This window comes from Triticum urartu, chromosome 2A (genome assembly GCF_056163025.1).
Source record: "Triticum urartu cultivar PI428250 chromosome 2A, HENAU_Tu73, whole genome shotgun sequence".
NCBI classification, from domain to species: domain Eukaryota; kingdom Viridiplantae; phylum Streptophyta; class Magnoliopsida; order Poales; family Poaceae; genus Triticum; species Triticum urartu.
The window spans coordinates 520,128,014-520,142,797 of NC_141874.1; positions in this window are offsets into that span (position 1 = coordinate 520,128,014).

Sequence of the window (14,784 nt, forward strand, 5' to 3'; positions counted from 1 at the left end):
AAAAATTCATAGAAAATCAACCGTAACTCCAAATCAAACAAATTATATATGAAATTTGATCAGAAAAATTCAATCTTTCCATCTATAATGGTTTCATGCATGACAAAACACTTTAACCTTGCTGTTTAGGTGAAACAAGATAATACACTTATAAAGCTTAAAAACATAGGCTTCCATTTGAATCTTTGATTCAAATGGACCCAATCCAACTTGTTTCACATTGCATTAGGCATGACACCTCATATTTCCATTCATAGCATGCATCATATTGTTGCATATTGCCATGTGATGATTGTATTCTGTGGTGTCTTTCGTGGTAGGTTCTGCCTCCGAGGATATTTCCGAGTATCCAGCTGAAGGGCAGTACCCTACTACTACTCCATCAGGCAAGCAGCCCCATTGATCATATCGATACAATCCCATGTTCTCGCTTCTACTCGCATTTACTGCATTAAGACAACAACGTTTCAAACTGTTGTGTGCTACGATAGTTCAACCCTTATCCTCTGCATTACCTGTCATTGCCACAGTAACTAGATGAAACCCACTAGCATGTGTAGGAGTTGATTGAGCCATGTATGTGTTTCCTACCTTGCTATGCCTGCTATGCTTAGAGTTGTGTCAGGTCTGGTTCATCTGGGTGATGGGCTAGAGTGAAATGATTATGTCGGTAATGTGAGGGATGTGTTGAACATGATTTGGTAAAGGTATCGATGAGAGGCCATGTAGGAGTACATGGTGGGTTGTTTCATTGAGGCCGTCCCTAAGAACTGAGATATGTATGTGTGATTTAAGAATCAGTTACTACCATGCATTGGGATCCTTAATTGACCCTCTCGGCTTCTTAATCACCCTAGTACTCTGTCTAGGAGTTGCAACTAGTTTCTGGTGTTTGTAGGTTATGTGTTGGCGGCCGTGCGTAGCGCTGACCCTAGGGGTGGGCTATGATGCGGTAGATACACCGTGGCACGGTGTACCAAGTCACCCGTTTGGTGTCTCAGGAACCCTGTTCACATCGTTCGGGGCCGTATGTGGAAACCTCGGCCGGACTCCCTGCAGATGGAACCCGGATAGGCGATAAACCTGGACTAGAGACTTGAGTGTTTAGGTAGGCCGTGGCCGACACCCTCGTTGGGCTTCCACTTGAAGGTTGCCGAGTACATGTCATGTAAACGACGATAAGTGGTGAGAGCGTGTATGAAGAAGTACACCCCTGCAGGGTTAACATCATCTATTCGAATAGCCGCGTCCGCGGTAAAGGACTGCTTGGTTGCCTATACAGTTCATAGATAACTTGAAGTGGATACTCTAAAACTTGCAAGATAAGCGTGAGTGCTATGGATGGCCTTCTCGTAGGGAGACGGGAGCGGATCCATAGTGGTGTATTGATATGGTGAATATGTGGACTCGTGTGCGCCACCTCAAAAGAGTTGCTTGTAGTCGTAGTTCAGGTTAGCCACTGAGTCAAAGCTGGCTTGCTGTAGTTAAACTCTATTACCCCTTTGTTGATACCACTGCATATGTAGTTAGTTCTGATGTAAGTCTTGTTGGGTACATTTATACTCACGTTTGCTTAATTTATGTTTTGCCGAGAGACTTCAGTCTCACTAGTAGGTCTGTGTGGACTTCGACGTTTAGCTTGATACCTCAGCTACGAGCTTGTGCCCACCGTAGGATCTGGTAGATAGTCAGGCTTCTTAGCCTTTTTCATTTGTAGATGTTTGTACTCAGACATGTTAAGCTTCCGCATGTGCTTTGATTTGTATGTTATGATTGTTGGGTCATGAGTCCCATGTTTGTATATCTCGCTCCTCGGAGCCTAATGAATAATACTTGAGTCGTAGAGTTATGTTGTGATGCCATGTTGTATTTACACATATCGAGCATATTGTGTGTATGATTGAAATGCTTGGTATGTGTGGGATCCGACAACCTAGTTGTTTATCCTTGGCAACCTCTCTTATGGGGAAATGTAGTCTAGTGCTTCCATGAGCCATAGTAGTCCGCTACAGCCCGGTTCACCGGAGTCCTGCTAGCCCAGCACTACTGCTCAGGTCACTTGACTGGCCGGCATGTGTTTCACTTCGTTCATGTGTCTGTCCCTTCGGGGAAATGTCACGCGGTGACATCCGGAGTCCTGCCTAGCCTGCTACAGCCCGGGTTCCTGGAGTCCTGTTAGCCCAGTGCTACAGCCCGGATTCACACGCTGCTGACCGGCATGCTCGATGTGATTCATGTATGCCTGTCCCCATAGGTTGGTGCCGCTTTGGGTCCACAACTAGCCATGTCGGCTCGGGTTCTCTGTCATATGGATGCTAGCGACACTATCATATACGTGAGCCAAAAGGCGCAAACGGTCCCAGGCCATGGTAAGGCGACACCCGTGGGAATACCGTGCATGAGGCTGCAAAGTGATATGAGGTGTTACCGACTAGATCGATGTGACTTGGAATCAGGGTCCTGAAATTATCGGACCAAGCAACACAATGTAAACAGCCCCTGCAGACAGATAACAAATCCTCGCAACCCGACATGTTAAAGGGGTTGTCAATCCCTTCCGGGTAACGGCGCCAGAAATGACACGTGGGCGGGAGAAAGTTATTAATATTGATAGATCGAACGCAAAATAAAATAAATTGCAGTAAGGTATTTTGTATTTTTGGTTTAATAGATCTGGAAATAAAAGCAAATGAAAATAGATCGCAAAGGCAAATATATGAGAAAGAAGTCTCGGAGGCCGTAGGTTTCACTAGTGGCTTCTATCGAGAAAAATAGCAAACGGTGGGTGAACAAATTGCTGTTGGGCAATTGATAGAACCTCAAATAATTATGATGATATACAGGCAATGATCATTACATAGGCATCACGTCCAAGATTAGTAGACCGACTCCTGCCTACATCTACTACTATTACTCCACACATCGACCGCTATCCAACATGCATCTAGTATATTAAGTTCATGGAAAAACGGACTAATGCAATAAGAACGATGAAATGATGTAGACGAGATCCGTTTATCTATGGCTGGAGATATAGATCCCATCTTTTTATCCTTAGTAGCAATGATACATACGTGTCAGTTCCCTTTCTGTCACTGGGATCAAACACCGTAAGATCGAACACACTACCGGCCACCTCTTCCCGTTGCAAGATAAATAGATCAAGTTGGCCAAACAAAACCCAAATATTGAAGAAGAAATACAAGGCTATAAGAGATCATGCATAAAAGAGATCAAAGAAACTTGAATACTTTCATGGATATAAAAAGATATATCTGATCATAAACTCAAAGTTCATCGATCCAACAAACACGCCGCAAAAGAGTTACATCATATGGATCTCCAAGAGACTATTGTACTGAGAATCAATAGAAAGAGATGAAGCCATCTAGCTACTAACTACGGACCCTAAGGTCTACAAAGAACTACTCATGTATCATCGGAGAGGCACCAATGGAAGTGGTGAACCCCTTCGTGATGGCGTCTAGATTGGATCTGGTGGTTCTTGACTCTGCGGTGGCTGGATGAATATTCCGTCGACTCCCCTAGGGCTTTGGGATTATTGGGGTATTTATAGAGCAAAGAGGTGGTCCGGGGGGCACCCGAGGTGGGCACAACCCACCAGTGCGCACCTGGGCCTCCTGGCATGCCCTGGTGGGTTGTGCCCTCCTCGGGACTCCCCCCAGGTGCAACCAGGGCCCAACATCTTCCTTCTGGTCCATAAAAAATCTCTGTAAAGTTTCGTGGCATTTGGACTCCGTTTGATATTAATTTTCTGCGATGTAAAAAACATGGGAAAATAGCAACTGACACTTGGCACTATGTCAATAGGTTAGTACCAAAAAATGATATAAAATGACTATAAAAAGATTATAAAACATCCAAGATTGATAATAAAACAGCATGGAACCATCAAAAATTATAGATACGTTGGAGACCTATCAGCATCCCCAAGCTTAACTCCTACTCGTCCTCGAGTAGGTAAGTGATAAAAACAAAATTTTTGATGTGGAGTGTTGTTCATCATGTCATATCATATTCTTTTCTTTATATTTGGACTTTTATGTGATTCGAAGCAATAGTCTAATTTTGACATAATAATTTAGATACTCAAGCATATCAACAAGAAACCATGTCTTTGAAAATATCAATGCTAAAATAAGTTATCCTTAGCCCATCATGCTCAAACATTGATCTATTCATGAAACACACTTGAATATTAATTACACCCAATACTTAAGCACGATCATATTGCCTCCTAGTTGGTGCTTTTATAAGAGAAGATGGAGAATCAAAATAAAAATTGGATAAAGTAAAAGAAAGGCCCTTCGCAGAGGTAAGTAGGGATTTGTAGAGGTGCCAGAGCTCAAAGCGAAAAATTTGAGATAAAAACATTTTGGGAGGTGTATCCATCCCACCAACGAAAACGACTTAGAGTTCCCAATACTTTCCATGCATAGATATATTATAGGTGGTTCCCTAACAAAAAATAAAGTTTATTCCTTTTTCCACCATAACTTTCACTTTCCATGGCTAACTGTATCCATGGGTGCTCTCCATACCAACACTTTCCAAGGAATTTATTATTGGACAACATAAAGTAAATTCATTTTTTTGCATTTCGGAACTGGGCATCCCTAATACCTTTGCCTTACTCTCGTGCAATGGAAAATATTAGCCACCCCTCACCGCTCCGCGAGCGAAACAAACACACAAAAGAGAAGTTTATTTTGAAAATTAGATATGGCACATGCAAATTTGCTTAGAACGGCAAAAGAATACCGCATATAGGTAGATATGGTGGACTCATGTGGCAAAACTGGTTTAAAGGATTTTGGATGCGCAAGTAGTGATCATACTTAGTGCAAAATGAAGGCTAGCAAAAGATTGGGAAGCGACCAACCAAGAAACGAATAATCTCATTAGCAAGCATTAAGCATAATTGACACCGAATAATGCACCACAAGTAGGATATAATTTCATTGCATGATTATTGACTTTCGTGCATGCATAGGGAATCACAAACCTTAACACCAATATTCTTACTAAAGCATAATTACTCATCAAGATGACTAACATATCACATCATCATATTTCAAAACTATTACTAAGAATCAAGTTTATTTTGTCCAATGATCTTCATGACATTTTTTTTTCTTTATCCTTCTTGGATATCTATCACTTTGGGACTAATTTTCATGTGTTGCTTTTCATAAGCTCAAACAAATATAAGTAAAGATAATGAGCATAACAAATTTTCTTTCTCTCAAAATAATTTAAGTGAAGCAAGAGAGAATTTATTCAAAATTTTACTAACTCTCAAATAAATCCAAGTGAAGCAAGAGAGCATTTCTTCAAAAATAACAAAGCACACCATGCTCAAAAACATATAAGTGAAGCACTAGAGCAAGTCCATTGCTCATAAAAATTTAAGTGAAGCATAGAGAGCAATTCTAACAAGTCATGACATAATTTGGGCTCTCTCAAATAGGTGTGTCCAGCAAGGATTGATGACGATAGTTGTTGGAAGAAAGCGGGAATGCCACTCGGGGGCATCCCCAAGCTTAGTTGGTTGCTCATTCTTGGATAATATCTTGGGATGCTGGGACATCCCAAGCTTAGGCTCTTACATCATTCCTTCATCCATCGTAAGATAACCCAAAACTTGAAAACTTCAATCACACAAAACTCAACAAAGCCTTCGTGAGATCCGTTAGTATAAGAATAATAAATCACTACTATAAGTGTTGTATCAAACCAATTCATATTTTGTTTTTGTATTATATCTAATGTATTCCAACTTTTCTATGGCAAATAATCATCAAAGAAAACCATAGAGCCATCAAAATAAGCACACAACACAAAGAAAACAGAATCTGTCAAAACAGAACAGTCTGTAGCAATCTGACTATTTCGAATACTTCTGTAACTCCAAAAATTCTGAAAAATTAGGAAAACCTGAGAAGTTTGTATATTGACATACAGAAAGTGGAATGGGTATTTTATTGCTCTCTGGTAAAAAATGAAAATTAATTTCATTAGCGTAAAAGTTTCTGTTTTTCAGCAAGATCAAACAACTATCACCCAAGAAGATCCTAAAGGATTTACTTGGCACAAACACTAATTGAAACATAAAAAACACAATCATAATAGTAGAATAATTGTGCTAACACTCAAAAATAGGAAGCAAAAAAACTATTCATTGGATTGCCTCCCAATAAGCGCTATAGTTTTATGCCTTTAGCTAGGCATAAGGCAAGGATCTAAGTTTTGTCATCTTTGCTTCAAGATCCATAAGATTCCCTCATAATTGATTCATAGGGTGGCCTAATTATTGTTCTAGGAAAGTGTTCATACCCTTCCTCAAGGAAATTGGAACTTAATATTGCCTTCTTTCATATCAATCACGGCACCAATAGTGCGTAAAAATGGTCTACCAAGAATAATTGGACAAGACGGATTGCAATCAATATCAAGAACAATAAACTCTATGGGCACATAATTCCTATTTGCAAGAATAAGAACATCATTAATTCTTCCCATAGGTTTTTTAATAGTAGAATCCGCCAAGTGCAAATTCAGAGAACATTCTTCAAGATTAGTAAGACCAAGCACATCACATAAAGATTTCGGGATTGTAGAAACACTAGCACCCAAGTCACACAAACTAAAACACGCATAACTTTTAATCTTGACTTTGATAGTAGGTTCCCATTCATCATGCAATTTTCTAGGAATTTAAACTTCTCATTCCATTTTTTCTTCAAAAGCTTTCATCATAGCATCAACAATATGTTTAGTAAAAGCTTTATTTTGTTCATAAGCATGGGGTGAATTTATCATGGATTGCAACAAAGAAATACAATCAATCAAAGAGAAACTATCATAATTAAAGTCTTTAATCCAAAAGAGTGGGCACATCACTAGCTAAAGTTTTGACCTCTCCAAACCCACTTTCATCAATTTTTTCAACAAGATTTTCACCCTCCGAAATATTGGGACGCCTTCTACCTAAAGTTGACTCTTCTCCAGTCCCTTTTTCATCAATCTTAACTTTACTAAACAAGGAATCAATAGAAGAAATACCAATCATTTTAAGATCTTCATCACTTTTGCAAAAGAAATTGCTAGAAAAAGCTTTTTCAAAAAAATTCTCTTTTAGCTCTAAGCATAGCGGTTCTTCTCTTACTTTCATCCATAGAAACATAAAGAGCTTTAATTGATTCATCTACTTTATGCACAAAAAATTTCATCTTGAGATTTTCCACATCATGAGCAATTCTATCAACCCTTCTAGACAAATCATCAATCTTACTCAACTTTTCTTCTATGGAAGTGTTGAAAACTTTTTGAGTGTTGATAAATTCTTTAATATTATTCTGAAGATCAGAGGTGTTCCTATTATTATTATAAGATTGATTTCCATATGAATTACCATAATTATTAGAGGAATTACTAGGAAAAGGCCTAGGATTAAAATTACCTCTCTAAGCATTGTTGTTGAAATTATTTCGAGAGATAAAATTCACATCTATGGTATCACTATTTTGCTCAATCAAAGGAGACAAAGGCATATCATTAAGATCAATAGGAGCACTTCTACTAGTGACCAATTTCACAAGAGCGTCGACTTTTTCACTCAAAGAAGGAATTTCTTCAACCGAATTAACTTTTTTTACTAGTAGGAGCTCTTTCGGTATGACATTGCGAATAATTTGCCATAATATTATCAAGCAATTTTGTGGCTTCACCCAAAGTAATTGCCATAAAAGTACCACCCGCAACGGAATCTAAAAGATTACAAGAAACAAAATTCAACCCCGCATAAAATTTTTGTATGATCATCCAAAGATTTAACCATGAGTTGGGCAATTCCTTAGCATCATTTTCATCCTTTCCCAAGATTGTGCAACATGCTCATGTTCAAGCTCATGATCTGGGTTCTAAGGGAAATAATTTTTGGGGGAGGAAAATACTTACACTGGTACAGCGAGCTCCTAAACAAACGGTTTAAAACCCCTTTCCGCGGCGACATTTGGAACCGTCTCCAAGTGAGTGTGGGCAATAGGGGGCCCTTCCCACACGACCCAGAAATCGTTGGGGATGGCCCTCCTGGGACCCAGGCTGGGGCCATGTGTGATCAGGCGAGGCATGGAAACCCAATCATTTCTGTAGGTATGGACATCCCACACGGTGAATCCTAGAAATTATTTCCGTAGGTATGTACATCCCACACGATGAATCCCAGAAATCATTTCCGTAGGTATGTACATCCCACACGGTAAATCCTAGAAATCATTTCCGTAGGTATGTTCATCCCACACGGTGAATCCCAGAAATCATTTCCGTAGGTATGTACATCCCACACGGTGAATCCCAGAAAATCATTTCCTTAGGTATGTACATCCCACACAGTTCTTGTGTGGAAACGTGTGTGCAAGGTGGCCTAATGCAAACAGTTCGCTGCCGGAAGCCGTGTGTGATCATGAGTTGATCGAACAAACCTACTTTCTAGAAACCGTGCGGGTTGTTTGAGTTCATCGCCCACGGTGCTGTCTGAGTAACCGTTTGCAATAGAAAACCCCAATAAGCAGGGTAATTAGCTGGAAGTGCACTTAGGCACATGGGAGCATATGCTCCTGCTATTGGAAAAATATTTCAAAATGTCAAAAAAATTCAAACAAAAATTTAGTGTGTACAACTTGATATTCTATGCAGGCACGCCAAGTTTCACATAAAACCAGCATTTTTGTGGTTTGTGTAAAAAGACAGAAAAAATGTCTAGTAAAAAGCCCTTTGTAACACCAAATTCTATCTTTTTCACACGCAACACAAAAATTATTTGTTCTTCCACGAAACAACTTTGTGAGTATGTAGAATGTCGAGATGTACGCCCAAAACATTTTGCCAAAATTTTGTGACATTTTAAAATACGTTTAAAACACATTTGAAAAAACAGGAGCATATGCTCCTAGGTGCCAAAATGCCGCTCTCATTAATTAGCCTATTATTGATAATCCATGTACTAATCAAACTGATATTTCTTATAAAACACGCCAGATATTTCATATTCGTATAAAAGCAACCAGGATTTCATAATCGAATTACATCAGATAGCTTCGGCACTCAGTTAAGCCATTACACAATAGCACCAAGTTTCACATGTAGCATCAAAAACCTTTGAAAGTTGCATCATACATGGTAAATAGACAGGTGAATCTCATCTGGGAAACTGTAGAAGCGGAAGGCAAATATTGAGCCTTCAGTGATGTTAAATGTCCTTGCAACTTTAAGCCAGTGGCTATGGATAATTGCCCGCCCAACCTTCGTCCGCTTCAGCAAGACTTCAATATTGTACCGTGGGTGTTGAATGAATACCTTCCTCGCCTCTTGACCATGCAGGTGGTTTGAGAGGTAATCATCGGTGAACTGCTTTGAAAAGTACTGAAAACAATGCTATGCATAAATTGTTGTTCTAAATTTTGAAATGGCACAAGGGGTAAAAATAAGGTAAAAGAGTTGGTACCATCCGATAGTTGACTGATGTCTTCTTCATTGTGCAAACAAAGATCTTGCTGTTATTTGTCGCAAGTTTCTTCATCCTAACAATCTTTCTGAGTTTCTTGACTTGACTGATATTCATGGACATCTCATTTCCCCATATGCAAAATGGGTCGAACAGTGGGTCTAAGCCTCTGACAGCAGGACCTACATGTGCAAGACCAAATTGTAAGAAACCTAAATATTAGAATGATTCCTGCAACTGCACAATAATGCGCTATTAGCCAAAGGACCCTGCTTGAACAAACCTCGATGGTAAACCGGAGTGTCTCCCATTGTTTCCCTGCAACTCACATAAGGAAGATCTTGATCAGGTTAACTGAGAGTTGCCATACTATCAGTAGAATATGTATTGAGTACAACCAAATTCGATTGGTGTCACATGCATAACAATACAAAATTGTACCCACAGCAAATGAAAATCAAATTGCAGAACTGAACCAAACAGTTGAATGGACAGCAGACCAAATAAACCAGAATAGTTAACTGAGCACGACATTGCAAAATAGAAACATGTACTAGAAGATAAGACAGTTAACAAAACAAAGAATGCTTGAGAACAGTACTACGAAATGTAGCAATTGTTGGACCAGAGTGTTAACTGAACATTACATTTCATAGGACCAAACTGTTAACTGAACATCAGATTGCATATTAAAATTACAGAGGACAAATCACTAGAAGGCACTGGTGGTGGCCTCGAGAAAACATCACGAACTGTATTTTAAAGTAGACAACCGTGCGGCGGTGTTGACGGTGGCCTCAACGACGAGGTGCTCCGCCAAGATCTGGCGGTCGACACGCATGCCAGCCATAGCAACCGCATTCATGCGTGCGGCCGCATGCTACTCAGCTCCATGTTATACTGCGTGTAAAATGGCTGTGGGCGGTGCTTAATTGGAGGAGGGGGCGGTGATTTCGGTGGAAAGTGTCGCTCCATCAGTCGGGGCATGTGGGACAGGAAAGGAGGAGGATGGTGTGGGTGGGGTGTGGATTACCTGACCATATCGACGAGGTCGCGCAGCAAGAAGAAGGGTCGATGGCGAGGAGGCTGCACAGCAAGAAGAAGGGTCGCCGGTGAGGAGGCGGCGGTGCAAGAAGAATGGTCGCCGGCGAGGAGGCGGCGCTGCAAGAAGAAGGGTAGCCGACGAGGAGGCGGCGCTGCAAGAAGAAGGGTCGCCGGCAAGGAGACTGAGCTGCCAGTAATCAGCAGTGAAAGTTTGAACTTGGAAAGTAAGGAGGAACAGTTGAAATGTGGCTTTTGGTAGGAGGGAGGGGGCGGGCAGATAGATATTTCTGCGGTGGCAAAAAAAATTCGCTCGGTGCCGCGAGAAACTGGCACGCAAGTGTGGTTCAAGTGGGGGCGGTGGACTGTAGACAACGAAGCTTCCTGCGTAAGCCAAACAAGACGGTGCGCCAAGATATTTTATATCGCATCCCACACGATTCTTTCTAGTAAACTGTTTATGGTATACCTGATTTTTTTCATTATGTTTTGAAAGACAAAATGGTGTTATGGAGGGAAAGGATGGTGTTTGAATTGCTAGAACATTTACGTACAGTGAACATGCAACTAATACATGAGTGTCATGTTTAAATTTGGAATTATTCTGGGTTCGTTTGGCATTTTTGTGCATTAATTGAGTTTTGGGGCATTTAATGTGCATAATTCAAATTTGAACTACAAGCACATGCTCCAATGCACCAAAGTTTGCTGAAAAATCACATGTGTGTCTTTGGGTGAATTTATAGGTCCCATGCAAGAAATGGGAATAAAATTCAAACATCTGGGCGTCGTGGCTCAGCCAAAAAGATTGAGAAACTTGATTTTTAATTCCTGTAATTCCAAAACACGCCTGAAAAGCATGAAACTTGGCATGGTGTCATGACATGGCACGAACATGCTGCGGTAAATTTTTTGGCCGAATTGGGACAAGCTTTGGTGTAAGCTTCTTGTAAACCGGAGCTTCCCTCAAGAAGGCTCGTGGTTCCGAGAGGGAACGTGTCACTTCCGTGTGCAAAACGACATACGTACACTGCCTTCTCCCGCCTTAATTTTTTTGCACAGCCACATTAGACCGAAGAGAAGTATCGTGCTAAATTTTGGAATTATTCCGGGCTTGTTTTGCCTTTTTTATACATTAATTGAGTTTCTAGGCATTTAATGAGCATGATTCAAATTTGAACTACAAGCACAGGCTCCAGTGCACCAAAGTTGTTTGAAAAATCACATGTGTGTCCTTGGGTGAATTTCTAGGTCCCATGCAAGAGATTGGAGTGAAATTCAAACATGTCAGCGTCATGGCTCGGCCGAAAAGATTGAGAAACTTGCTTTTTTAATTCCTGTAATTCCAAAACACGCCCAAAAATCATGAAACTTGGCATGGTGTCATGACATGGGACGAACATGTTGTGTTAATTTTTTTGGCCGAATTGGGACAAGCTTTGGTGTAAGCTTCTTGCAAACCGGAGCTTCCCTCAAGAAGGCTCGTGGTTCCGAGAGGGAACGTGTCACCTCCGTGTGCGAAACGACATACGTACACTTCCTTCTCCCGCCTTAATTTTTTTTGCACAATCAGATTAGACCAAATAGAAGTACCGTGCTAAATTTTGGAATTATTCCAGGCTTGTTCGCCTTTTTAATACATTAATTGAGTTTCTGGGCATTTAATGTGCATAATTAAAATTTGAACTACAAGCACAGGCTCGAGTGCACCAAAGTTGTTTGAAAAATCACATGTGTGCCCTTGGGTGAATTTCTAGGTCCCATGCAAGAGATTGGAGTGAAATTCAAACATCTGGGCGTTGTGGCTCGGCCGGAAAGATTAAGAAACTTGGTTTTTTAATTCCTGTAATGCCAAAACACGCCTGAAAATCATGAAACTTGGCATGGTGTCATGACATGGCACGAACATGCTAGGGTAATTTTTTGGCCGAATTGGGACAAGCTTTGGTGTAAGCTTCTTGCAAACCGGGGCTTCCTTCAGGAAGGCTCGTGGTTCCGAGAGGGAACGTGTCACCTCTGTGTGCGAAACAACATACGTACACTGCCGTCTCCCGTGTTATTCTTTTTACACAGCCAGATTAGACCAAATAGAAGTACCATGCTAAATTTTGGAATTATTCCAGGCTTGTTCACCTTTTTTATACATTAATTGAGTTTCTGGGCATTTAATGTGCATAATTCAAATTTGAACTACAAGCACATGCTCCAGTGCACCAAAGTTGTTTGAAAAATCACATGTGTGTCCTTGGGTGAATTTCTAGGTCCCATGCAAGAGATGGGAGTGAAATTCAAACATCTGGGCATCGTGGCTCCGCCGGAAAGATTGAGAAACTTGGTCTTTTAATTCCTGCAATTCCAAAACACGCCTGAAAATCATGAAACTTGGCATGGTGTCATGACATGGCACCAACATGTTGCGGTAATATTTTTGGCCGAATTGGGACAAGCTTTGGTGTATGCTTCTTGCAAACCGGAGCTTCCCTCAAGAAGGCTTGTGGTTCCGAGAGGGAACGTGTCACCTCCGTGTGCGAAACGACATACGTACACTGCCTTCTCCCACCTTATTTTTTTCACAGCCAGATTACACAAAATAGAAGTATCGTGCTAAATTTTGGAATTATTCTGGGTTTGTTTGGCCTTTTATACATTAATTGAGTTTCTGGGCATTTAATGTGCATAATTTAAATTTGAACTACAAGCACATGCTCCAGTGCACCAAAGTTGTTTGAAAAATCACATGTGCATCCTTGGATAAATTTTTAGGTCCCATGCAAGAGATGGGAGTGAAATTCAAACATCTGGGCGTCGTGGCTCGGCCAGAAAGATTGAGAAACTTGGTTTTTTAATTCCTGTAATTCCAACACACGCCTGAAAGTAATGAAACTTGGCATGGTCTCATGACATGGAACCAACATGCTGTGGTAATTTTTCTATCTGATTTGCGAAGGACCACACATTAACAATCAACAAAGTCATTTTGGAACAAGTGCTGTCATGTTACAGATCAGAAACACAAGTATTATTGAAACCATGGGCGTTCGACTTACCAATTACGTGCGGCCACGCGTCCCCTTTTTTTATTGGCTAGGAGGTGCCGTGCGGGGTAGCTATTTGAGTACGGGAGGCGTGCGATCAGACCCCTGCGCGTGCTCATCAGGAGGAGAGCCCTTTGACCGCTACCCGCTGCGCACCTCCCTCCCAACATCTCCATTAATGGCGCCCGAGCACCTGTTCTATGGCGTGGCTATATGTCTCACTGGACTGAGATTTAAGAGAGAAAAATGAAAATCTGAAAAAGTTAGTTTTGCACGGATCTTGATGTAAGATCCGACGGACCTATATAGCATCGACTGCAACTTATAGCAAGCATAATGAATATAAGGACGATGACAGTGGATAATAATTGTCTTACATATTTAGAAACATAATTAAAAAAGCCACATGCGGCAACGCCCGAAATACACAAGGGCAAAAGAAGAAGGAAGACAACGATCTGGCTTGTTGATATCTACTTTCTTGATGCGTTGCTGTAGGCCGCGGGAACAAGTCTCCGCGGCGAGCGGCGACGAGCTCTTTCTTGTCCTCAAGATGCTGCATGAGAGCATCCACGGATTCCTCCACCAGCCTTTTGCGCTCGATGCGCAACTTGTTATTCTCGTCCATAAGTTTCTCGAGGATGACGCCGGTCCTCTTCAACAAGGCAGTGGTCTGCTCCTGCTACTCCGCACTTCCCATGATCTTCGCCCTTAGCAGGTCGCGCTCGGCCCGGAGCTTCGCATTGCTCTCATTTAGTTGCCGGATGACGTCGGTAGAATGTTGAAATGAGGCTTGCAGGTCATCCTGCAACCTCGCCCACCTGGAGATCTGATCCATCTGCCTATGGACGAGGGCATGCATGCGCCTGTAAGAGTCCTCGCCTGCCCGCGAGGCATTTTCCCAGGCCGCTACGGCAAGGGGGGACATCTCTGCTGCATTCGCAGCGCGGCGGGACATCTCTTCTGCTTCCGCGGCGCGGCCGGACCTGTCTGCTGCATCGATGGTGCGGCGGGTCCTCTGTGCTGCTTCGGCGCCATGGCGGGACCTCTCTGCTACTACGGCTGTACGGCGGGACATCTTGGCTGCTATCGCGGCGAGGCGAGACATCTCTCGTTCTCCCGCTTCCAGGCTCGCCTCTCCCTGGTCGCAATCTCTCGACCCAGAACTCACGCTGGCCATGG